This window comes from Engraulis encrasicolus, chromosome 1 (genome assembly GCF_034702125.1).
Source record: "Engraulis encrasicolus isolate BLACKSEA-1 chromosome 1, IST_EnEncr_1.0, whole genome shotgun sequence".
NCBI lineage: Eukaryota > Metazoa > Chordata > Actinopteri > Clupeiformes > Engraulidae > Engraulis > Engraulis encrasicolus.
In genome coordinates this window covers 7709684-7735041 of record NC_085857.1, presented here as the reverse complement: position 1 = coordinate 7735041, position 25358 = coordinate 7709684, and the positions used below count along the sequence as shown (strand labels likewise).

Sequence of the window (25358 nt, the reverse complement as noted above, 5' to 3'; positions counted from 1 at the left end):
AATGGCTACTTACCACGACTAGCCTACACCACTACTGAGGGGAAAAGGAATTAAGTTCGCTATATTAGATAATAGTACAGTGGTGCAGAAGAAGGGGGGGGGCACAAAAACGTTTTGCCTTTCTATGTATCCCTTGAGGGCTCTTCGTGAGTTAGGCCTACATGACGTAATGTTCGGAAAATTCCCACTTAAACCGCTCAGCCGCCCTCACCAACAACCATCAGCAGCAAATTTAAAATGTGAAGTAATAATAATCTTCCCAACAATTATGGGGAATATTCAGCAGAGTGGCTCCACATGGCGAGTATAACAACAACGCCTTTGTGCTCATGCCACCGCACCGACACGCAGGCAGGGAGGGATAAAGGGAAGGAGGATTATGAAGCTGTGTTGTGACTGCTGAATATGGCATTGGGGCGTTTCGTGTGCTAGGCCCCAGTGTTTCTCAAACTTTTCCAGATTGAGGACCACTTTGTCCCTGCAAAAATGTTCAGGGAGCACCTGTCAACTGAATTGACAGATGACAGGTGCTAATTTGAATGATAATTTCGATGCAGATCACTTACTTTTTATTCACATTTACAAGTATGTCTTATTGAGGTGAAAATGATACTTCAGCAATGTTATGTTTAGCTTTGTAATAATGTTAAGCTTGCAAATATAGTGTACTGTACAGCTAGCTTGTCTTGGAAAAGTACAAATCCCCTCGCGGACCACCTGAGCTCTGTCGCGGACCACTCCACCTGAGCTCTGTCGCGGACCACTAGTGGTCCCCGGACCACACTTTGGGAATCATTGTTCTAGGGCTTTCCACAGAACTGAGTTAGCTGATGTTTTTTTTTTTTACGCTGAGCATTCTGATGTTCCCTGCGTAGGGGGAAGAAGGGGGTGAGGTCAAACCTTTCAGCTTTGAAAAGTATCCTGCTTGGGTCAGTTCAGTTGACCATCCTACTTGACGCTCACATTCGCCGAGGCGCTCCTTATTTTTCCCAGCACACCCCGTGTGCATCACCTATCAAAACATCTCAAGAACTTTTGCTCTACTGAATATGACAAGAGAGAGAGAGCAATTAATAGTGGTAGCCTTGCAGAGCATAGCCTACAGTAGATGTCTTGACAGAGAATGTGTAGAACAGCACATGGCAAGCGATAAACAAACCTCCCCTATCTTTTAGCCACCTATTTCTCTAAACCCTGAAAAAAAAAACCCTTACTCCAGTGGTTCCCAAAATGGGGGCCGAGACCCCTAGGTGGGCCATGGAGGTACTGAAGGGGGGGGAGGAGGTGGGGGTCGCAGACAAAACGGGACTTGAATTCACTTGTAAGATTCATAGATGTATTTGTTGTCCTGTGGATTTGTAGTTAATCTAGGCAATTATTTTTGTCCATTAACATTGCAAGAATTTCCAGTAATAGTTTGCCCACTAACATTGCTTGTAGAAATCCATTGCTAGGCTGGGATAAGTCTATGGTGGGGGGGGGGTTGGGTCGCGGAAATATTCTGAAGTCCAAACGGGGGTCCCCGCTGACAAAGTTTGGGAGCCACTGCCTTACTCCTTGCTACCCAGACAGTGTTGCCAGATTGGGCGGTTACCCGCCCAATTGGGCTACTTGGGATGGCCGGCTGCGGGGAAAAACGGGAAAAATTGGCCAAATGGCGTTTTTTTTCTCTGCAGTTTTGTGCCCATAGAAGTCAATGCAATTTGTTGTAATTGGGTGGAATGTAGCCCATTTTGGCGGTTTTTGAGAACCTTTTGGCAACACTGCACCCAGACAGTAGCCAAAGGCTTCCCAATCTCGTCGCTTCACTCGTTTCTCTTTGTGAATGTACAGTCTGGGCAAATGTGTAGTATGTCAGAAAGGCCCCGAAAGAAAAGAATCCTGTTCCTGTCTTCAGGCTGACGGGCTGTGTCTGAAAATTACCACAATGGATCGCAGCCTCAGGTCAGTCTGTCAGTCCAGACCAGTGCTGGCCATCTGGCATAGCGGGCATTTCCCTGTGGGCCCTGCACCCTCATGGGCCCCTGGCCATCTGGCATAGCGGGCATTTCCTGGTGGGCCCTGCACCCTCATGGGCTCCTATTGGCCATCTGGCATAGCGGGCATTTCCCGGTGGGCCCTGCACCCTCATGGGCCCCTGGCCATCTGGCATAGCGGGCATTTCCCGGTGGGCCCTGCACCCTCATGGGCTCCTATGGCTACAGGGCTGGACTGGCCATCTGGCATACCGGGCATTTCCCGGTGGGCCCTACAGCCTCGTGGGCCCCTATTTATGTATAGTTCAACAATGACGCTTTTGCACACCTTTGTAGTTGGGCAGGTGCGTAGGATGTTATCCCAGTGGGGTTGTCATTCAAGTGTAAAGAAATCCCGCACTCTGTCCATTCCACCAACAAACTTTAATACAACGTTTCGGTCAACCGAGCTAAGAAGGACAATATGTGGAATTTCTTTACACTTGAACACCCCTATTTATATAAACAGTATACAGTACATTTCATTTCTGAAAATAGAGACCCACGAGGGTGCAGGGCCCACCGGTGAGTCAGTTCTGCGCAGTCCTATTTTTGAGGGGCCCTTTTCAGCCATAAGTGCCCGGGCCCTATTTCTCTACCAGTCCAGCCCTGTGTCAGTCTAGACGTCAAAATCCTCCTAGACACCTTAATTGGCTTTGGTTCTCTCCTGTGGTCTCCTGGAGGTAGCTGTGTGCAATCATCCAGGTAACTGCCTCGTGTTACAGGCGGTGTAGTATCGACGTGAGCTACTCATCAAACAGAGCTACCAAGCCATTACATTACACTACAGTTGCGCCTCTAGGCATTAGTGTTAGGGACTGGGCTATGCTATAACAGTCTATTGGTAGCTCATCTTGACAAAGTGCAGCCAATCTAGACAGGGCAGCCGGGGCCTAAAGGGAGGGGGAGTAAGCAAAAGCCAAACAAGCAAGTGAGCGAGCGAGCAAGCGTTACTGCTGCCTGTCCTCCCGTGAGCAGAGAGAGGGCGGCAGGTGGGCAGGTCTTGTCTGCAGGTCTGCACTTTAGTGTCTCATCAAGCGGACAAAAGAAGAAAATGCCAAACACTCAAAAGGCACTGAGACAGGAAAAAGCAGGAAAAACTCGTTTGTTCGCTTGCTGCAAGTGCCTGTCACTCACTGGCAAGGGCTGCACCAACATTCTTGAGCGGAACCCATTTTGTCCAACATCTTTGCAGCACATGCTGTACAGTACAGTTGTTGCTTTGTCTGAAGTCAGTCACAACACCACTGCATTTATTTTTTTACCCAATTAAAACTTTGACAAAGCAAAACATGTGCAAGTGGTGTACTTCATTGAATAGTAGGATAAATTAAGGTAAATTGGGTCACTTTTTTTGCATATAAATGAATGGAAAAAAGTGGCCCAATTTACCTGAATTCACCCCTGGATTAACAAAATTGTAAACACTGTTAAAGGTTAGATGCTGCAGCCCGTTTTAAAGGTTGTGCTGCCTGCAAGGTGCAGCAGGGCTACAATGCAGAACATAATGTACACATAGCACACTGTGCAGAGGATTGGCTCACAGAGTCAATATTGGAGACGGAATAGTATGTATACAGTAAGTGATTCTCAAAGTGTGGTCCGGGGACCACTGGTGGTCCGCGACAGAGCTCAGGTGGTCCGCAAGAGGATTTCTACTTTTCCAAGACAAACTAGCAGAAGGCTATATTTGTAATATTATTACAAAGCCAATCATGTCTAAAGTCATATTTTCATCACAATGACAAGGCTTGTAAATATGAATAAAAAAGTAAGTGATTTGCATCAAAATTAAGAATGTCGAATTAGCACCCGTCAACTGTCAATTCAGTTGACAGGTGGTCCCTGAACATTTTTGGTGGGACAAAGTGGTCCTCGATCTGCAAAAGTTTGAGAATCACTGGTATACAGTAAGCACAGACAGTGATATAGAATGTGCAGCCTCTTACTGCATATGGGGTCGCCGGCGGACCTATTCACTAATAATAATAATAATAATAATAATAATAATAATAATAATAGTATGTGTATAGCACTACATCATACAAGGCATGCAGTTCAAAGTGCTTAACAAATGGGAATTATTATATTACACTATTTGCTGAAAATACTCAACTACGGTACATCATAACAACATTGCTTTGACATTACTGAGAGCCTTAAGTAACAGACACAGTCATTACAATTTTGTTGACAGTAAGGTTATAACACAGTCTCTGCGCTAAGGGATTAATTGACCATCTTTGTTATAGAGGCCAAACCATGTTTGACAAAGATACACAAAACAAAATCCTTCCATATAGTTTCAAATGAAAATGTGCAGAGAACTTGTTGAAAGAGGAAATATGGGACACAGCAAAAGGGCTAACCCATGGTTGAGTAAGACAGGGAGAGTTTGGGAACAAGATTCAAGAGTAAGACCACAATGACTAAGCAGCATGGGGAAGAAAGGAGTCACCACCACTTTCCCTTCGCTGAAGCATTCAGAAAGAGAAGTGATGCGGGAGAGAGACAAAGGAGGAGATGACGGATGGAGAGAGAGAGAGAGAGCGAGAGAGAGAGAGAGAGAGAGAGAGAGAAAGAGAGAGACAGACAGACAGACAGAGAGAGACAGACACAGACAGACAGACAGACAGACAGAGAGAGAGAGAGAAAGAGAGAGAGAGAAAGAGAGAGAGAGAAATCACATGATAAACAAATGAATGTCTGTTAATTTCTCTATATTTTAGGAATGCATGTACTCATTTGTCGTGCCACCATTAAATTGAATTGAATTGAACTGAGACAGAGACGTTGCCTCAGCGTGGCGTCATCATCATGCTGTGAAGTAGTATTATGGGATGGTCAGGTCAGGACCAAGCGTCATCATGCTGTGAAGTAGTATTATGGGATGGTCAGGACCAGGCGTCATCATGCTGTGAAGTAGTATTATGGGATGGTCAGGTCAGGACCAAGCGTCATCATGCTGTGAAGTAGTATTATGGGATGGTCAGGACCAGGCGTCATCATGCTGTGAAGTAGTATTATGGGATGGTCAGGACCAGGCGTCATCATGCTGTGAAGTAGTATTATGGGATGGTCAGGACCAGGCGTCACCATCATGTTGTGAGGTAGTATTATGGGATGGTCAGGACCAGGCTAGACGTCATCACCATGCTGCGAGGTAGTATTATGGGATGGTCAGGACCAGGCTAGACGTCATCACCATGCTGCGAGGTCCCCCAGGAGTCAGGGCTGCTTTGCCCTCCTGCAAGCTGATGCTTCAGCCTAGCCTGATTATCATCGACATTCAAATCTCTTCGAGACTTGGTCTGACCAAGAGCATAACAATTAACGTTTCCCAAAACGACATGGTTGACCTGCCTCCCTTGGTTTGCTTATGGTTGTTTGCCTATCGACAAAGTGGGAGGAGTGGGAGGAATATTTGCGGGAACTCAGAAAGTACTTGCATTGCTCTTGACCTGACTAGTTGCAACGCTGAAAGTGCGTCACTAGGAAGGCACAGCCTGGCTAACTGCGTGGTCCCCCGGGAGTCAGGGCTGATTTCCTGCAAGCTGATGCCTCAGCCATGGCCACTCTGAACATGGGCCAGAACAAATCAGCTGTCCACCAGGGCTTGACATTTTCGCTTTCTGTTATTCTGGAAACAAATACACTGATGGAGATAATGTCTTATGAGTTGAATTTGGATTTGTTACAATGAGTTTAAACAAAAGGGCAAAAATGACAATTAGCCCCCTTTTCGCTTGCCTGCCACTGTGGCTAGTGGTTTTGCCGAGTCACTGGCCATCCAGCTATTCTACTAGCCACAAATTTGAAAAAAGAAAAATCTTTATCATGACATGTACATCCGACCTCAGAAGATGAGGTGCTAAAGCAATAAGTTGAGTGCATAGCTTTCTACATAGAAAAATAAATCAAATAGAAACTGAGTAACTGAGCTTTTTTTTAAAACTTAAATACAAACAATTATACAAGGTACAAGGCAGGGCGAAGTACATGGCAGTACAAGGCAGGGCAAAGTGCAGAGGCTATTCTGATATGCCATACCATGGAATAAGCTACCTGGCAAATTGGTTTACCAGCATTTGGCTGGTTTGCAGGTGCCAGTGTCAAGCCCTGCTGTCCACACTACTTGTAGTTACATGGCAGAGGTGAACATGACGAAATGCAGCCTTGCTCCCATGACATGCTGCCCAATTTGTTGAAACAAGCATGGGTAGCATGGATTCTGGAAATAAACAACAACAAAAAATCCTGCACAGTGTCCCTTTAAATGACGGAAGTGCTCAGCTCAGCCCTCTTTAACCCCTTAGAGCAGCACTATGGCTCTCTGTAATGTCATGGCAATGTTGTTATGATGTAGTTAAGCATTCCACAAGTGAATAGGGTCGCCGGCAACCCCTGCTGCAGTAAGAGGCTACAGGGACACTGTGCAGGATTTTTTGTTGTTTATTTCCAGAATCCATGCTACCCATTCACTAATGTTACCTTTTTCACTTTTCACTTTTTCATTTACCACTACCATCAAATTCAAAGTGTTCATTGTGACTGGAAAAATTGCACTTTTCATACTTTTTCTCTCCTTGGTGGGCTTTTCCGTGTTCTGTGTTTTGTCAAATCTTTTGAGGGCATCCCGTGTGCTGGTGTTGTGAAATGGCAATTCTGATTTTAAAAAATAACAATATTTAGCTGAAAATAAGCTGTCCTCACTCCATATGTCGGATGTGAATGTGTGCTTCGATAACATGCAGTCCGATCACTGTTAGCTTCTTTAGCATCCAGCCGACTGGCCTACAGTGGCACTCCACTCTGTTACTCGACTACTCTTCAGCAAATGATTCACTTCCATTTCCCACAGTAACAACAGCACTTCAGAGGTGAAGGACCAGGCCCCGGCTTGTTAAGTGGACCTCATTACTTTTAAATGAGAAACAAGGCTACAAAATCATCTACTAACAACAACAAGAAAGTGATTTGCGTTCTGTGTGTGTACATGTCTCTAGTTACTGGTCACACAACCGAGAGGCAGCGAAGTGTCACACGTGTCCCAACAACAACAAGCACAGGTGGTGGCACTGCAGCTCTCGTGTCTCAGCAAGAACACGTCCTGCTGTTAAATAAGCCAACACAACCAGGGTTGCCAGATGAGGCTGATGATTTTCCAGTCCAAAAAAATGCTCAAAACCCGCCTGGAAGCACTAAATCCCGCCAATTCTATTGATTTCTATGGCAAAAATTAGGCGGGTTTTTCTGCTACATGCCATTTTTACCCGCACACGGCCATCCTAAGCAGCCCAATTGGGCGGGAAACAGGCTAATCTGGCAACACTGAACACAGCTCCCGAGTTCATATGCAGGCCAGTGTGTTTCATTGGGGATAAGATTACCCATCTGGCAAGATGATGATGGTACTGCGGTCGATAATTCAGACGGGCTCAGTTTACACTTACAGGATGAGGATGCGATGCCGGTGGTAGAGGGGGGGGGGGGGGGGGGTTGTTGGAGGGGGGGGGGGGGTGTAGTGTGTGAGTGGGGGTGGGGGGGTGCGCTGGGAGGTTAGTCATCCGAGGCCGTGAGTATTGAGGAGAACAAATCAAGCGTTGAATGCTGACATGAGGAGACCAAACCAATGACAGAAACGATAACCACTTACACTTCACTTGATGCCAGCGTCATGGTGACACACGGTATGACATGACATAACAGTGTCGTAACGCAGTCATGGACGCGTCATAAAAATTATGTCCACGTCATTAACATTTATGACTGATTAAGTGGCATTCGGTTAAGGTAAAGGTACAACCCTAACAATGCCAACTTGTCATGACCATGAAACATTTGGGACATTGACATCATATTTATGACACATCCATGATGGTGTCATGACGCTGTTTTGACGCTATTATGACACATTTATGTCCTACGTATGTTATGTTATCCACAGATACAACTCGCACAGACAAGAAGAGAAAGATGGTGGATTACACTTGCAGCCTAAATCATGATGTGGCGTTGCATGTGTTGTGCATGTGATGGGTTCTCTCTCATACAAGCAGTCTTATGTCTTATGTCACACTGAATTGAACCATATTTGAGGTGAACACATCAGGAGGGCGGATTAAAGAAAAGGAACAAGTGAAATTTGCTGCATTAACAACAGCGAAAACAAAAAGAAAATGGAGTCTGATGTAAAACTATGAAAGAATATTGTATTTATATTACAGTATATTCTGGTAAATATTATATTTTATGAAAAAATCGAAATAAAATCAATCACAAACCATGTCAACAGAGCAGAATGATAATGTCACTCCTTTCTCTTTCTCTCCAAATAGAGCAGCTTCATACAAACTGAAAAGCAGGCAATGAAACGAGCCGGGCACGATAGATAGGCGTGACACATTTCACGGCTATCAAAAAACAATGAGTAGCAGAGCCAGCAGCAGCTGCTCCTGATGCACCTGTTAAGAGCACATGTCTGGGGCCTGATTCAGAGCATTCAGCATTTAGAGCCTGACTAGAGACAGGGCCGCTGACAGCTTTTGCAGGGCCCAGGACAAAGTCATCTGAAATGGCCCCCCCTATCCAATACATGCAATATAATGGGAAGCCATTTAGAGCGCGGTGGCACTAGGGTCAACGTGAGGCAACTCCGCAGGTCGACAAGGATTGTTATAATTAAAGACCTTTTATTTCATCTGGGGCATCGGCCCTCGTGCCACCACGCTCTAAATGAAAGGACTTTAGTCTTCTTACTTCGCTGCCCTACAAAGCAAAAAGGCAGTAACTGCATTGCTGTTGAAAATGAGTTACTATGACTTTAATGCCATATATATCAAAGTCTAAAGCTAAATAAAATGATTGATCTGCAAAAAAGGTGGTAATATAAAGTAACAAAACTGTCACATGTCAATAATCTCCCAAACACCACTTATACTGGATTGTAGTACTATTTAAAAGTCAACTGACTCCGTTTTGAGCTCTGCACAGTTAAGTACTGCCTTTTTGCTTTGTAGGGCAGTTCGGCGGGCATGACAAGAGAGGACGACTCGCTGTGGTGATGGTGAAGCTGGCATCAGAGAAGTGCTGCGCAATATAGCGATATTTATATTGCCATATCGATACTGCGGTCAAGCGGTATCAAATTTCATAATATCGAGTTGAAACATTTTTTTTGTCATCTATCTATAAGTTACTGCCAAAAGGTAGCTTACGCTACACTACAAGCAATACATTCCTCTCTACTTGAGCCATTGCGAATGCAGAGCAGACGTGCTAACCAACACTCATGCAGAACACTCATGTGTGTTTCTCTATGGCTCTTTTCCCACCCTGCTGAATTGTGAATTGTATACTCTTTAAAAAAAATATTCAAATAGTATTTTTTTTTAATTGTGCTACTCAGTTCATATGCGAAATGAGGTCTGCTGTGGCGCGCTAAGCCCCCCACATTTGGACTTGCATGCCCAAGGGGACCCCAGTTCGATTCCGGCAGGGGTCATTTCCCAGCCCTCCCCCATCTCTCTCTCCCACTCACTTCCTGTCAGCATCTCATACTGTCCTATAATAATAAAGGCCAAAAAACCCCAACAAATACAATAGTGTCTGAATCGGAAAATTGCATTTATGAAAAATGCCCTTTCTAGTATTTTGGAAATGAGATCTTCACTTAACACATTAGTTCAGTTATTTTGGTAAGAGTACAGGAGTAACTGAACAGCAGCTTCTGAATACAGGTCGCTATTTACTAAAACAATCTTGTGAGAGGCTAGCAGTGAGTGACGCATGTAAGTTACACTGCAAGACATCTGCAATCAGTGTTGCCAGATTGGGCAATTTTTGTCCATAGAAATCAATAGAATTGGGCCGGATTTAGTGCTTCCAGGCGGGGTTTGAGCATTTTTTGGGCTGGAAATCATCAGCCTCATCTGGCAACCCTGTCTGCGATGTGTTTTGCACCACTCGGGCGGGCTACACCTGCTTTGTGTCCTTCATTAGCCACAGAGGAGGAGGGAGCAGACTGACAGCTACTGTGCGGACATCATTAAAACAACAAGATATTTTCTTCCTGTCTCTTTGGTGGTGGGTTTTTTTTTGCCACATTTTTGTGTCTGTTTCTTTTCTTTTCTTGTCTCTGGGAAGAAGCTGAGAAGATGCGCTTTGAAGGGGAAAAAAAAGACACAAATGATGTGGACTTGTCACAAAATAACAAGACAGCAGCCCTGCCCAACACAAGTCCAATTGTGAAATGTCCAGTGTTGAAATTGTGACATTTCAATCGCATGACGACGACTCCACTTGAGCAGTCACCTCACCTGAAGGGGGGCATCAGTTCTGGCAAGAGATGGTGTATAAAAAGACAAGACAAAGGAACGAGACAGAGAGACAGACAGGAAGAGAAAGAGAGGGCGAGAGAGCCATGGACACACAAGAGGATGATAGAGAGAAAAAGACAAAGAGATAGATAGAGAGATAGAGATAGAGATAGAGATAGAGATAGAGATAGATAGATAGATAGAGAGAGAGAGAGAGAGAGAGAGAGAGAGAGAGAGAGATAGATAGATAGATAGATAGATAGATAGATAGATAGATAGATAGATAGAGAGAGAGAGAGAGAGAGAGAGAGAGAGAGAGAGAGAGAGAGAGAGAGAGAGAAAGAAAGAAAGAAAGAAAGAAAGCAAGAGATAGAGACATACAGACAGTCAGTGTCACAGACAGACAGACACAGTGAGTGTGTGCATGTGGTAGTGTCAGCATGCGTGTGAGTGAGGAGAGGAGAGCTCTGACAGTGAAAGCCACCTCCTATGGAGAGAAGAGCCGGCATGATAACACAGACAGAGAGGAAGAGGAAGACAGGACAAGAGAGACATGGAAACACAGGAATATAGATAGATAGATAGAGAGAGAGAGAGAGCAAGATATAGATAGATAGATAGATAGATAGATAGATAGATAGATAGATAGATAGATAGATAGATAGATAGATAGATAGATAGATAGATAGATAGATAGATAGATAGAGAGAGAGAGAGAGAGAGACAGAGACAGAGACAGAGAGAGAGAGACATGCAGACCGTCAGTGTCACAGGCACAGTGAGTGTCAGCATGCGATTGAGGAGAGCTCTGACAGTGGCACCTCCTATGGAGCGCCAGCGTGATAACACACTTCAAAGACGAGCGACGGGAAGGAGCCAAGACTGAGAAATGTCACTCTGCTGAGATGCAGGTGAGGGGAGCTGGCACACACACAGAACAGAACAGACTTTCAAAACCTGGACTTTTCTTTGTTCTTGCTTCTTATTCTCATCCTGTGGTCTCTCTGTGCCATGCAGCAAGCAGTGACAGAGAGATGCTACCTGGGATACAACCCACCAGGGCTGGACTGGCTATCTGGCATTGCGGGCATTTCCTGGTGGGCCCAGCACCCTCGAAGGCCCCTATTTTCAGAAATGTTTGATGCTCCCAAAAACGTAATAGCACATTACATTTTTGGGTGCATCAAACAGTGTTGCGGACCTTTATTTTTCTTTCAGATGTAAAGGGTGTGTCTGACTTGTGTTCATGAAATGCCTCGGTATTCAACTAGTTGAAGCTAACAATAGATAACACCATCGTTTCCTTCACTCACCTGGTAACGGAATGGATGCGCATTGCCTTAAACATGCCCCATTGACGCGTTAGGAAATTGCTATAAATGAATTGGTCCCTTGTCCCGTTTGAATTTGAAATGTTATGGCCAGACTACTCTGAGAAGCAAAACTTTGTGTCACAGTTAAGTACTGTCTAGGCTAAGATGGGTGGGACAACAGCCTGAAATTAGGTTAGGTTAGAACACTTCTGCCATGGATGGTACGGTATTTGAACCCACAACCTTCCGTTTGCAAGACTGACTCCCTAATCATTACCGGTAGGCCACGGCTGCCAATGGCTACCCATAAGTTAGTTGTCCTCCGCCACCCCAACAGCAGCTGGAAATTAGGCACCGCAATGTGGGGTTACAGTAGGTGCCTTGCTCAAGAGCACTTCAACCATGGATGGTATGGGATTTGAACCTGCAACATCCCGTTTGACCATTAGGCCACGGCTGCCAATGGCTACCCACAGTTGTCCTCCGTCACCCCAATGGCTCCTTCTGTTGGCATATAGGAGGGATGGATAGGCCTGGCCAACAGCCTCAAATTAGCTAGAGAGGGCGGACACATGCATCCCTGTGTGACATTCTGCACTTGTGCTCTGACAACGTCCAACCGCCCAGGTGCTGAAGACGCTGAAAGGGTTTGTGGGTGGTGACAAACTGTCAAGCTCGTGTCACTCTTCAGGCTGCTGGTCCATCCATCTCAGCCTAGCCAGGTGCCTTGCTCAAGAGCACTTCAACCATTATGGGATTAAAACCTGCAACCTTCCGTTTGCAAGACTCACTGCCTAACCATTAGGACAGGGCTGTCCACAACTGCCCACGGTTGTCCTCCGCCACCCCAATGGCTCCTTTTGTGAGCAGATACAGTAGAAGAGATGGACAGCCTCAAATTAGGTAGAGAGGGCGGACACATACATCCCTGTGTGACATTCTGCACTTGTGCTCTGACAACGTCCAACCGCGCAGGTGTTGAAGACGGCGAAAGGGATGTGGGTTGTGGTGACAAACTGTCAAGCTCGTGTCACTGGGCTGTGTGTGGCCACTCTGGAAGAGATATGGGGACAGAGCTTACCGCTGTACTGTTGGACAGTTACAGTATGCCGGTGAAGCATCCATTTTTACATGCATACAAGACTGACTCCCTAACCATTTGGCCACGGCTACCAATGGCTACCCATAGGTGTCCTCTGCCAGCCCAATAGAAGGATGGACAGGTCAACATCCATTGAAGACGGTGAAAGGGTTTGCGGGTTGTGGTGACAAACTGTCAAGCTCGTGTCACTGGGCTTTGTGTGGCCACTGTGAAACAAATCTGGGGACAGAGCTTACCGCTGTACAGTACACCACAGAGAAATGATCTACTACACTGTAAAAAATGCCCGTTGAAATTACGGCAAAAAACTGTCAAATTGCAACAGTCAGTGACCATAAAATGTAAAACAGTTTGTCTCTGTACTAAATACGGCAAGCTACTATTAAGTCAAAAAGCACTACATGACTTTATTTTTGACAGGTTTCATATGTAGAAAATACTGGACTGTTCTCTGTAAACAAAAATATTGGAAAAGTCGTCAAGAAACGATACATAACTTTATTTTTCACTGGTGTCTTATGTAGAAAATACTTCACTGAAAAGGAAATATTTGAAAATACTGTTAAGTGAAGATGAAGTAGTCAAGAAACGGTACATGACTTTATTTTTCACTGGTGTCGTATGTACACAGCAAATTTGTCAGAGTTAGATTGATCAGACAGAGGTTAGACTGGTGTTCAGCCAGTTGCAGCAAGACTACACAGTGTTATTTGACTCCTCTGGAGTTGTTGAGCTAAGAGAGCTAGAGAGTTAATGTTTAATTCCCCAGAGAGTTATGAAAACCATGCCTCCTCAAATGTCAAATGTTTTGGCAACATGAGCAGCCATTTTTGTTGAGTCCCCTATAAGTGAACCAAACTCAATCCTCTGTAAGTGAACCAAATTGTGAACCAACAGACAAAGAACTCTGTTCTGCTTTTCTTCACATTGTGTATACTACAAAAAGTAGGTGCTCTCTCTGGTCGTGTTAGGCTTTTTGAGTCCTCTTTTTGTCCAATAGATCTCTTGTGATTGCACTTGTTCCAGGTGCAACTTGTCAAACCACTGATAGGCTGGTTGTAACAGGCAGAGTTTGATGTCAACATGCTATTTGATTAGTAGCCATCAATTAACTTAGATTACAACCCTCTGCATGTGTTCTAGTTCATCCTGCGCAAAATTTCCCTTATTGGACTTTGAGGCTTTGCCATCAGAGTTTTAGATTGAGAGGCAAATTCACAAAGTAAAGCTCTATAAAATTCAGAATATCCTTATTTACATTCATCCTACCCAACAGAAAGCAATGGAGGTTATAATGAATTAAATATTAATTACTCCACAGAAAACTGATTGCCTGTCTGCTTGGCTCCAGGTGCCTCCACGTTGTAGATTTGACAACAGTGAAGCTGGCAACTGAATAAACTGCAACAGTTAAAGGACTTTTTGCAATAATTCACAGTAATTTATATATTTCTCCGGTAACAGCCAACAGTTTAGCCTCATTTAATGTGTAAAATATACCTATAGGCTAGCATCATTTGAAAAACTCTACCTGGGACAGTAATCCTTTGATTCAGTCTCTTAGAAGTATACTAGTCTATTTGAAACTGTCATTCTACTTCATCCAAATCAATCTGTCAATCAATTCCTGACCTCACCTGAGTGCTAAGGGCTGTCATGCAATGATTAACTTACTGCCTGCACCTGCGAAATGCCTCATCACTCGGGTCACATGGTTCACTTGAACATGTATTTAAACCGGGACTGCATTGTACTGCTCACTGGTTGGCAGCTAGCTAGCTAGCTGGCTGACTGGCTGTAAGGCCGGCCGGCCTGCCCTCACCTGGCCTGACCTGACCTGGCCGGCCCGGCTAGCAGGTCACGTTGTAAGGGTGGCTGTATGGCTGGCTAACTAGCTTGTTTGTTAGCGTGCTTGCCCCGCTAGCTGTGGCCTTCATTTTACTCAAGGTTATTTTCAGGCCTTTCTCACCTATCATGTGAAATTTATGGGAATTCCACTTAAATGCAACACGTATAAACTTTGAATCCTACGCCTGAGCAACACAATTGTGCTGCTGGTTTAGCAATAAATTCTGTGGAATGAATAGAGATTCACCTTAAAAACAAATGCTTTATACTGTAAATTGAACAGTCATACCGTCAAGGCATAAATAATTTCTGTTGTTTTAACAGAAATTGACTGTAAAATAGGCAAATGAATGCTGTGGAATGGTTATTATTTCACTTAAACAACAGGGTTGCATTGTTAATTATACAGCTGTATACCATGAGCCTACATGAGTGTCACTGTTATTTAAACAGTAACTCCCCTTTATTGTAACATCTTGAAAATGTTGATTCTACAAGTCTTAATTTACCTTACCGTAAATCCATATACAAGATCTCTGTGTTTTATACGGTGAAAAAATGGCAACCACAGCTGCCAGTTTTTCACCGTAATTTTGACAAGAATTTTTTTTACAGTGTAGGGTATGATTGCTCAAGTTAACTGTAATGGTTAAGAAATATTTTACTTTAAAGTAATAAATAATCCATTTCATTTAGATACCCATTAGACTTATGTTTGAGATTTTCAGATGATATGAATGCAAGTCATGTAAGTCACAGTGTCTATTCAGTCAACATCTGAATAGAATTAGGTCTCCGAAGGCATGGTTTTGTCAAAAAATCCTTGCACGTGCTTGGGGAACCACTTGAGCTGCTACTTTAACTAGCACTCACAGATTCGAAAAATCAGTTAAAATTACAGAATCAATGTTGATGAGTGAGTCGATGCGAGCGCTTATTTTTCTCTTCTCAATCACGCTTAAATTTGCACGTCACATCTCTGAAAATACTGCGATCCTGACTGATTCTTCCGCATTTTGGGTTTGGGAGCAGGGTGAATCCAAAGACCCTCGAGACCCTCGTGTGAGCTCACGAAGCTAAGGTAAAATACAGGAGAGTCTGGCAAGAGTCAGGCTAGATTAGTCACAGAAATGATACCAAATGCCTCCTCTGCAAATTCCTGCCCGTCTGTCTGTATCGAGTGACGTTGCATGGGCTGCTTGTGCCAGCCAAGCAAACAAACAGGTCACTCAGGAGTGGCAGCATTGTTCCTCCTGACATCATAATCACTCCGCAGATCTCATACCATACCAGTCTGTTTGGCAGCAGCTGAAACCGGCTGAGTCACAACAGCAGTCGGTCGGTCGAAAAAATGGACTAACAAAGAGTTACTCAAGCACAGCAGTTTGGTATCACTATGCCATAGTCCACGACCTGAATACACGGAGATTGCCAGCTGTTATGCTCAAGTGTCATAGGAGTTTCCATCTATGCATTGTGAGGAGAGACAAGACACTGGCAGCCAACCACGAGGGCTAATTTTTTGACAGACAGCGGTTTCCAACAATCAGAGGTTGAGCTGTCGTGCAGCCAGGAGAAAACAAAAATGTAGAACCCATCTATACTGTTCTATGGGCTCTACATTTTCTCAGCTACTCAGCTCAGTTTTCTACTGACTGCTGCATAAAACTAGCTGCGCACGCACAACTCAACTTCTGTTTGTTGGAAACCGTCTGTCAAAAAATTAGCTCACGTGGTTGGCTGCCAGTGTCTTGCCCCTCCTCACAACACTGTGTTTATAAACAAAAAACATCCATGTATACTATTAAGTAGGGTGGACACAGGCCTGAGAAAACAGCAAGAATTGATATATGTATAGTGTGTGTGTGTGTGTTTCTTAGCAGGAAGCAACAAAAGGCACCAGTAGGGAACAAAAGACATCTGTCTCCCCCTAAGTGGATTACATGATGATGCAGTGCTCTTTTCCAGTCGCCAGTCCAGTTATAATTACCCAGAAAGATTTAGGAGTGAATTTAGTAAAGTGAAAGCCATTCTGGGTTTTCCCATGGGACTCATGTTCAGCTGGTTGTTGTGGTGGTTGTGGTGTTGTGTTGTGTCGCTAAATGCTGCACTTTAGGTGGAGATGGTATAGGTACATGGGTTCTACATTTTGTTTATAACCTGACTGAGCGAACCTAGCTGCACACAACTCAACCTCTGATTGTTGGAAACTGCTGTTGGTCAAAAAATTAGGTCACGTGGTTGGCTGCCTGCCAGTGTCTTGCCCCTCCTCATAACATCGTGTTGATAAACACTGAGAACCCAAATATAGCCAGGGGTGTAGTGGGCGTGGTACACAGGGGTACGCAGTCCACCCACTTCTCTTGAGGTGAGATTTTTTTTTAATTCTATACGTTTGAATACAAAAAGGGGGTTGACATGATAAGTTGCCAAATTAATTGATCTCAAATCAGTACCTCCACTTTAAAAATACTCACTACACCCCTGTGTATAGCTAAACTAAAGCCTTGTAACTACCACCTGCTATTGTGCCAAAACAAAGCAGGCACTTCCTGATACTGAAACAGGTGTGCACTGCTGGCCAGTAGCCACGCCTACGATAAGAGGAGTTAACCCCCTTTCACATACAGTGCAGCAACAGAGACACACAGCAACAATAACAGAGCCACTAAAATGGCTAAACGAACGCAGCAAACAGGACTGCCTCCTAAAAACGTCCCAAAATCATACGGCAATATTATGAAGACAGTAACAGATGTCTGATATGCAAATGTCTGCTACGGTTGGAATGCAATAAGTCTTCTTCACCAGATCTCATTTGAAGGACAGGATTGTGCACATCCCAGGGAAAGGTGCAGGATGAAGGCCAACTGTAGTTTTCAGAGTGAGACGCTAGATGGATGCACACAAAGATCTGGCTGAAATCTGGCACATTTAGAATCCTTTTTGTTGTATTGTATTATTTCATGGCGGGATAATCTGAAGAAGACTATTGAGGTCGAAACGTTATCCTGCCATGAAATAATAAAATACAAAAAAAAGGATTCTAAGTGTGCCAGATTTCAGCCAGATCTTTGTGTGCGTGTATCCATCTAGCGTTTCCGTAAGTGAGATGAGAGAGAGATAAAGACAGAGGCAGAGAGACAAGAAAGATCGACCCAAGATCTTTTGGTTGAACAGGTGTCAGCAGAACATGGTGAGTGTGTTTCCAAGCAGAAAGTAACAACACGTACCAGGTGCCAGTATGGGACAAAAAGACCACTAACCTACAGTAACTGAGGCAGATCTTTGTATAAATCTATGTACTTCCATGAGTGAGATATAAGAAGAGAACAGCTGTCACCAGAACATGGTGAGTGTGTTTCCAAGCAGAAAGCAACAACAGGTACCAGTATGGGACAAAAGACCACTAAGATAAGAGAGAGAGAGAAAGACAGAGGCAGAGAGACAAGAGAGATCAACCCACGATCTTTTGTTGAATGTGCTTGAGGAACAGGTGTCAGCAGAACATGGTGAGTGCGTTTCCAAGCAGAAAGTAACAACATCAGTATGGGACAAAAAGATCACGAACCTAAATGAGGCAGATCTTTGTACGTGTATGTCACACAAGTGAGTACACCCCTCAGTCACATTTCTTGCAGATTTGTAAGTATATCTTTGCACAGGACAAACACTAAAGAAACTTCACTTTGACACAATGATTAGTGACCTGTTAACAACATATATAACAGCTTGAATTTGCTGTTCACTCACAAAAAATCTTAATACAGCCATTAATGTTTGAACATGTACCCACAAAAGTGAGTACAGCCCAGATTAAAATCCAGTAGAGAAGACATTAATGGCTGTATTTTGATTTTTTTGTGAGTGAACAACAAATTTCAGCGGTTATATATGTTATATACGTGTATGTTGTACTCACTTATGTGACATACTGTAGGTATCTATGGGTTTCCGTGACTGAGATATGAGGGAGATTGAGTAAAAAATGAGGCAGATCTTTATGGATTTCCGTGACTGAGATATGAGGGAGATTGAGAGAAACAGAAACCAACCCAAGAGTGAGTGACATAGGAGAGTAAGATAAAGAGATAGGCAGAGTGAGAGAGACAAACCAGACCAACCCAAGACCATTTGTTAAACATACTTAAGCAACAGGTGTCAAAAGAACATGGTGAGGGTGGGGTGGGGGTCACACCTTTACAAGCCCAGCACAGCTGAGCAAAACATTTTTAATCTTATTCTATGACTGTATTTCCGACAACTGTAACCGGGCGAAAGTTATCGGATGTTTCCATACTGAATCTAAACATCAAAAGTTTCGTTTCACTTATACATGGCTGCTAAATTTTTGTTTTCGGCTGGGTGCGCGATCCTGACTGCACACAAATCTCAACCTCCGATTGTTGGCAACCGCTGTCGGTCAAAAAATTAGCTCACGTGGTTGGCTGCGAGTGTCTGGCCCCTGCTCACAACACCGTGTTTATAAACAAAAAAAAGCCATGTATAGTAGCTGAGAATATATTTTTAAGATACATATATCGAGTTATGGAAAAGAGCTCTACAAGCGCCTTCCTTATCTCGCAGGCCGGACGGCACTCCCTGCCAGGCAATCATCATGTTACACAGCGTGTGTGTGTGCAATCATCATGTTAGGCAGTGTGTGTGTGTGTGTGTGTGTGTGTGTGTGTGTGTGTGTGTGTGTGTGTGTGTGTGTGTGTGTGTGTGTGTGTGTGTGTGTGTGTGTGTGTGTGGTGGCATTCCACAGTGGACCTCTGCACCCTCACAATCACTATCTCAACGTATTTTACATGAAGTGACTTCCCCTGTGTGTGACCCAGCCAGGGAGGCTGACAAAGGGGTCTGTTATCATGGGCCCAGTGAGAGAGGAGGGAGCCCAAAAATGGTGTTTCATTACATTGTATGTATTGGATGGGGGGCCCTTTCAAATTACTTTGTCCTGGAGCCTGCAAAAGCTGTCAGCGAGCGTCCCTGGAGCCAACAGCGCCTCATTCATTCCTGCAACCATTAGGCAACTAGGCAAACAGAGGGCAGGTACAGAGAGCACACCTGTGATGCTTGCAGTGGCTACTCTACTATTTATCACTGACCGGATAGGATGTGATGTGGGTTGAATGTGTGGATTGCTTCTGACTGCTGACTGTTTGTCTAATTCTACATTTTTATGTATAATTGCAGATGTTATCCTACCTTTGACTCTCTCATTCTCATTTTTTGAAACTTGGACTGTCAAACTAACGTTAAGAAAAATAAAACTTTTTGAATCTGATTCTTTCCAAAGGAAATGAGCCGGGCACCAATGTGTGATGTTCCGATGAAATTGCGATAAATTACCGTGAAGGGCCAGGTGTGCGTCAGTTCGGCTGGAGGTGTTAAAACCTCTAAACGAAAGGTCGCTTTTCTTTTCCAGCTTAGCAGGTGACTGATAGCAGACACACAAGGGGTGTGTGTGTGTGTGTGTGTGTGTGTGTGTGTGTGTGTGTGTGTGTGTGTGTGTGTGTGTGTGTGTGTGTGTGTGTGTGTGTGTGCTCTTTTAGTCTCTGGGTTGTCTTCTCTAAGCATTGTAGTTCCCTGTTGCAAGAGATGAAAAAGAAAAACACTAGCCTGATGCACTAGATACAAAAGGCTGAGGTACGGAAATAGAATGGAAATGTAGAAAGACATGCGACACCCTGACAGACTTTTCCCCCTGAAAGGCCACCAGAGAAATCAATAACAAGAAAAAGACAGGAAGAGGGCGATGAGAAAGGAAGGGACAGAGAGAGAGAGAGATAAGGGGGGAGCATTAACAGAGACAAATCACTAAGAATGTTAGCTACACGCTAAGCTCCTCAACATTTGGGCTTGCATCATGCCCAAAGGTTGCACCCAGGGTTCAAATCCGGTCTGGGTCATTTGCCATCCCTACCCTGTCTCTCTCTCCACATTCACTTCCTGTCGCTCTTCACTGTCCTATCTGAAATAAAGGTGAAAAAGCCCATAAAAAATACATTAAAAAAAGAATGTTAGCTACAAAATGAAGACAAATGTAGCATGTTTTGGTACTATGCTCTCTTTTTCAGCTGAAGAATGTAGACTGCAGTGTGCTGTGCTGTGCTGTGCTGTGCTGTGCTGTGCTGTGCTGTGCTGTGCTGTGCTGTGCTGTGCTGTGCTGTGCTGTGCTGTGCTGTGCTGTGCTGTGCTGTGCTGTGCTGTGCTGTGCTGTGCTGTGCTGTGCTGTGCTGTGCTGTGCTGTGCTGTGCTGTGCTGTGCTGTGCTGTGCTGTGCTGTGCTGTGCTGTGCTGTGCTGTGCTGGTACTAAATTGTGACATCACTTCTTCCTTTCAAACCTCAGTGATGGAGTCAAGGTTGAAGGCTGCCATGGTCTAATGCTGGTCATTGAATCAACGGAAATGCAGACTAGCATTGAGAGATCGTTAGCATCACTTTATGGAGCAACATCACATCACAATGCCTGTTGTTTTCCCTCAGGGCCACACCCCCGGGGGATGGGAGTATCTACGTACATTACTATGAACACCTCAGAGGCCGTGGACGATTCACCTGTTTTAGCCTCCTCAAAGACGCTGCTAAGAGACCATGTGACTGTAGGAGCCCCGCGTGGACGTAATCCATAAGGATATGCAAAAAAATATCCACAAACAGTGGACCGCCCTTCCATCACACAAGCATGCCGAAAACAGCAAACAAAATGAATATTTTGTGAATATTCTGAAGTGTTTTTTCCTACACAGTGACCATAAAGATCTCAACCCTTTTGGAAAAAAATGCCCCCTGGGCCTCATCATAAGTCTACGAACACCCCCTTGACTTCATCATACGCCTGTCAAGCCAACACCCTCAGTATTAAAACATAAAATGGTCAAATGTCCCCCAGTGGTAAGCACTGCCCACCCTCAGCTGTATCCTTCTCAATTCTATTCAGATACTATACTGTAAACTTAGCCTAAGGTTACAGAGGCACTTAATGCAACACAATTAAAAAAAAATAGGCAGGCCAGTTCGATTTGTTTAAGGGAAACCATCACACGGCTATAGCATTGCTAATTTGACTTGCAAATCAGTGCGTCCAACCATGCGGGAGCGGTACAACTGGCTGGGCCACAGCTTCACAGTCACACGCCTGTAACTGTGTTTAGCTAAGAGTTAACAGTCGTACCCAAATGAGTACACCCTGGGGCGGAGCTATAGGGGAGCAAGCAGGGCATTCGCCCCTGGGCCCCTATGGGCCCTCCCATATTCATAGTGGGGGCCCTATTATGACCTGAGGGCCGAATGGGGGGCCTGATCAATGTTTTCCCCTGGGGGTCCTATTATGACCTTTGTAGGCCGTATGGGGGCCCCATCAGTGTTTTGCCCTGGGGCCCGGTGTGCAATTGTTCCGCCACTGAGTACACCATCGCCATGCTCTCTCTCCACCCCTAGTCCATGACAGCATGCAACAGTTCGCCAACCTGTCACTCCACAGATGAGCACAGATGAGGAAGTAAACTGTAGTAAACTCCTCAAGGACCTCCTGCTAAGGATTCCAGAGGGGGAACCCATAACAACCACAACCTCTTCCTTGACAACGGAGAGCTCACAATAAAACAGCATTTTTAAACCTGTATGTGTACACCATGTTTTTCCCTCCCTGACTATAACCTGTGTTACATGTGTCTTGAAATGTTCATGTCCATGTGGGCATTAGGTGTATTTATGTAAGCTACTTAACACCTTAATTTCCCCCCAGGAATCAATAAAGTTACTCTACTCTACTCTACTATTTGTGAAGCGATACAAAACACCAGCTAGACATAGTGTTACCACGCCGTCATCCCACTACACACAGAGTCAACAGCTGCTAAACAAACATGAAGTAGGGACACAGCCCAAAATAATGATCACAGGTCCTGGATGTGAAATATATGGAAAACGATAAAAAAATAGAAATTAATTTGGTTGTTTTGAGTTTCACCTCATCGATCTTCTCTACAACAATTCTTTTCCCCTACTACAGCAAAACAACAAAATTTGCCCCCAGAGATTAGAGTTGAGATTACATCTGAAAAGCTGATGAAGAATGCTGAACAGCCGGCTCTGTGAGAGAAACAGCGTGGAGAAAAAACGAGTAGCTGGGTGGTGGTGGAGGGAAACAAAGTGGGTCACTTTCCAGTGGGGTCACGATGGAAGTGTTATGTTTATGTTTTTGTTTATTTGTTGGTCGAAGACAAGGGAACATTTACTTTAAAAAGGAAAGAACCATCACCACCTAACTGTGGGACTTAGGATTAAGGTGTCACAACAAATCTCTCGTTGCAACTTCTGAACTGTGCTCTTGTTGTTGGAATGATGTTTGAAGTTATTTTGGTGCATATCTCATATTATACAGGCCTAAAAGTAGTAGGCTATGCAGACTGACATTGAATTATTCATTCAATAATTTGATTCCTTACAACTTGTGAAACTCCAGAACTTTCGAGCTAAGCTGAGAAATATTACAACTGTAGTCAAGTCCACCTTTGTAGAGTCCAAGACAAGTTCAAGACCAGAATAGACAAGGCCGAGACAAGTCCGAGTCCAAAGAGGTTCGAGTCTGAGACAAGAACGAGTCCAAAAACATTTGAGTCCAAGTCAAGTCTGGGTCACATATCGGTCAGTGTTAAACAATGAAAAGGATGAATATCAATTAAGTGGATGTTTGAAGGTAACCAATATGCCATGGTTGTGAATGCAAGCTTGTATGTTGTTGGATTTCAAGCTCCACTCTAGAATTTATAGTAGCCAATGTTCTAAATAAAATAAAGACCGACCCGGTCGAGTTCAAAAGCTTAATTTGGCAAGACCAGTGTCCGAGTCCAAGTCCGAGTGTCCGAGTCCAAGACTTGAGTACTACAGCCCTAACCATAGCTCAACTAAGCTGTGCATGTAATCATAGTAAACAGTGAGTGATGCACCTTATGGTACCTACCGTGAGTACTCAGTCCACCCCAGCATGAGTGTCCGTCTGCATAGGTCTGCGCTGGGTGACTTGGGGCCCTCCGGGTCCTCAGAAGCCTGGAGAAGGAGGAAAATTAAGACATCAGTCCCATCCCAACGGTAACACACACACACACACTCTCTCTCTCTCTCTCTCTCCCTCTCTCTCTCTCTCTGTCTCTCTCTCTATCTCTCTCTCTATCTCTCTCTCTCTCTCTCTCTCTCTCTCTCTCTCTCTCTCTCTCTCTCTCTCTCTCTCTCCCTCTCTCTCTCTCACACACACGATTACTTTTATTTGGACCCAAGAGACAAGCATTAAGGCACAAGATCCACATATTTGTACTTATATGACTAACCAGGAACTAAGAAGAGAAGTAGAGAGAAGATATATTAAATGCTGACATCATTTTGACTCAAATACTGTAAAACTTGGTCTTTGATGGTCTATTGGTGAAAGATGGTCTGTCTCTTTAGGACAGACAGACACTGAGCGAATAGTAGTAGCAGAGATTCTCTCTGGTAGCCTACTAGTAGGCTACAATAGTAATAGTAGCATTACATCACTCCACCAGGCCTTTGAGGGAAAAGGTCGATGATGACACGACACCACTTCATCATAGAGTGGGCGCCACTGTAAATATGTCCCTGCTTATTGGTTTTCTGAGACACATTAACTCCACACCACACCACACCACACCGACCACATTCCATCTGTAGTTGTAGTCAGACAGTTTTCTAACTTTACAAAAGTTCTTTGAAAACTTTTTTGCATCTCATTCACTGGATCAGATGTGGTTTGTGTGTGGCATTAACAACCTCCTATTTCAAGTGCAGTAAAGTGAAGTGTCAGAGTCCAAATCAATCGAGACAAGAACTCCACTATTTTCGATGCGCACACACTGTACCAACTTTCAAACTTGGATGGACACAGAAGAGTTACACCAAGTAAGCTTAGAAGTAGTTTGCCTAGACCTGCATGATAGTTCAGTTGTAGGGGCAGGCACATATTGTACCCGTAGCCAAGTACAGCAAACAGAGATGATGCGACACAACAGGCGAGACGGATACAGAAATTAACACCAAGTCACTATTCCAGTAGTGCTAGTAGCAAACACTTCTCTTAGCGGACTAGCTTGTGATGAAGTAACACCAAGCGTAATTTACTGGTTTGCCGAGCTTTGGTCTTACCGTGTCTGGAGCTCATTTTTCAGCGAAGGGACTGTCTAAAGTCGTAAAGTTAGTGTCAGCGGAGGACACAGCGTATAATGCAAGACTTCTGTATCTCTTTGGATGTCGCTGTCAGTCTTCCCTCGCCACCCAAGCAGTAGAGCAGTGTTGACAGCAGACTGTTCTCCGGACAGTTCCTGAACAAGAAAACACGGATTGACTATCTAGGCTAGAGCAATCGAAACCAAGGGGTGGGATCGGCACGAGAGCATTCCAAACACTCGGAAATCGATTGTTTTCTGAAAGTAGTCAAATGTAAATGAAGACTCCAGACAGACGCAACACCATCAAAAGCCTCCTCAACTTCACCTCTTTTCAAGTAAAAGGCCATTTTTTATCAGACATATTTATGTATAAGAACAAACTTTTATTTGAAATCACTATTAGTCAGTGAAAATATGTGTTAATCTCTCAAATGTTAGGCATACTTTAGACAAATTACTGGACTATTTTTTTTTCATTTGCATCAAAACCAGCTAAATCTATGTGCTTTGTCTGCAAAATGCTCTAATCCATTTTCTTTACAGACATAGGCTAAGTGTTACAGACCACCAAA

The 25358-nt window shown here is 44.2% G+C and overlaps 1 protein-coding gene across 3 annotated transcripts in view; it reads right to left on the bottom strand.

Annotated features, from left to right (window-relative positions):
* Window positions 1-24928, bottom strand: part of LOC134446855 (testis-expressed protein 2-like) — a 91861-nt gene extending 66933 nt beyond the window's left edge. For 2 of the 3 annotated variants that reach the window (XM_063196155.1, XM_063196165.1), the window contains exons 1-2: window positions 24764-24928; window positions 23568-23653 (exon numbers count right to left, since the gene is read on the bottom strand). The gene's annotated coding sequence lies outside the window, so the exon portion shown is untranslated. Of the gene's footprint in view, window positions 1-23563; window positions 23654-24763 lie in introns of all 3 variants that reach the window. The other variant, XM_063196159.1, reaches the window with a different exon arrangement.
* Between the last annotated feature and the right edge of the window lie 430 nt (window positions 24929-25358).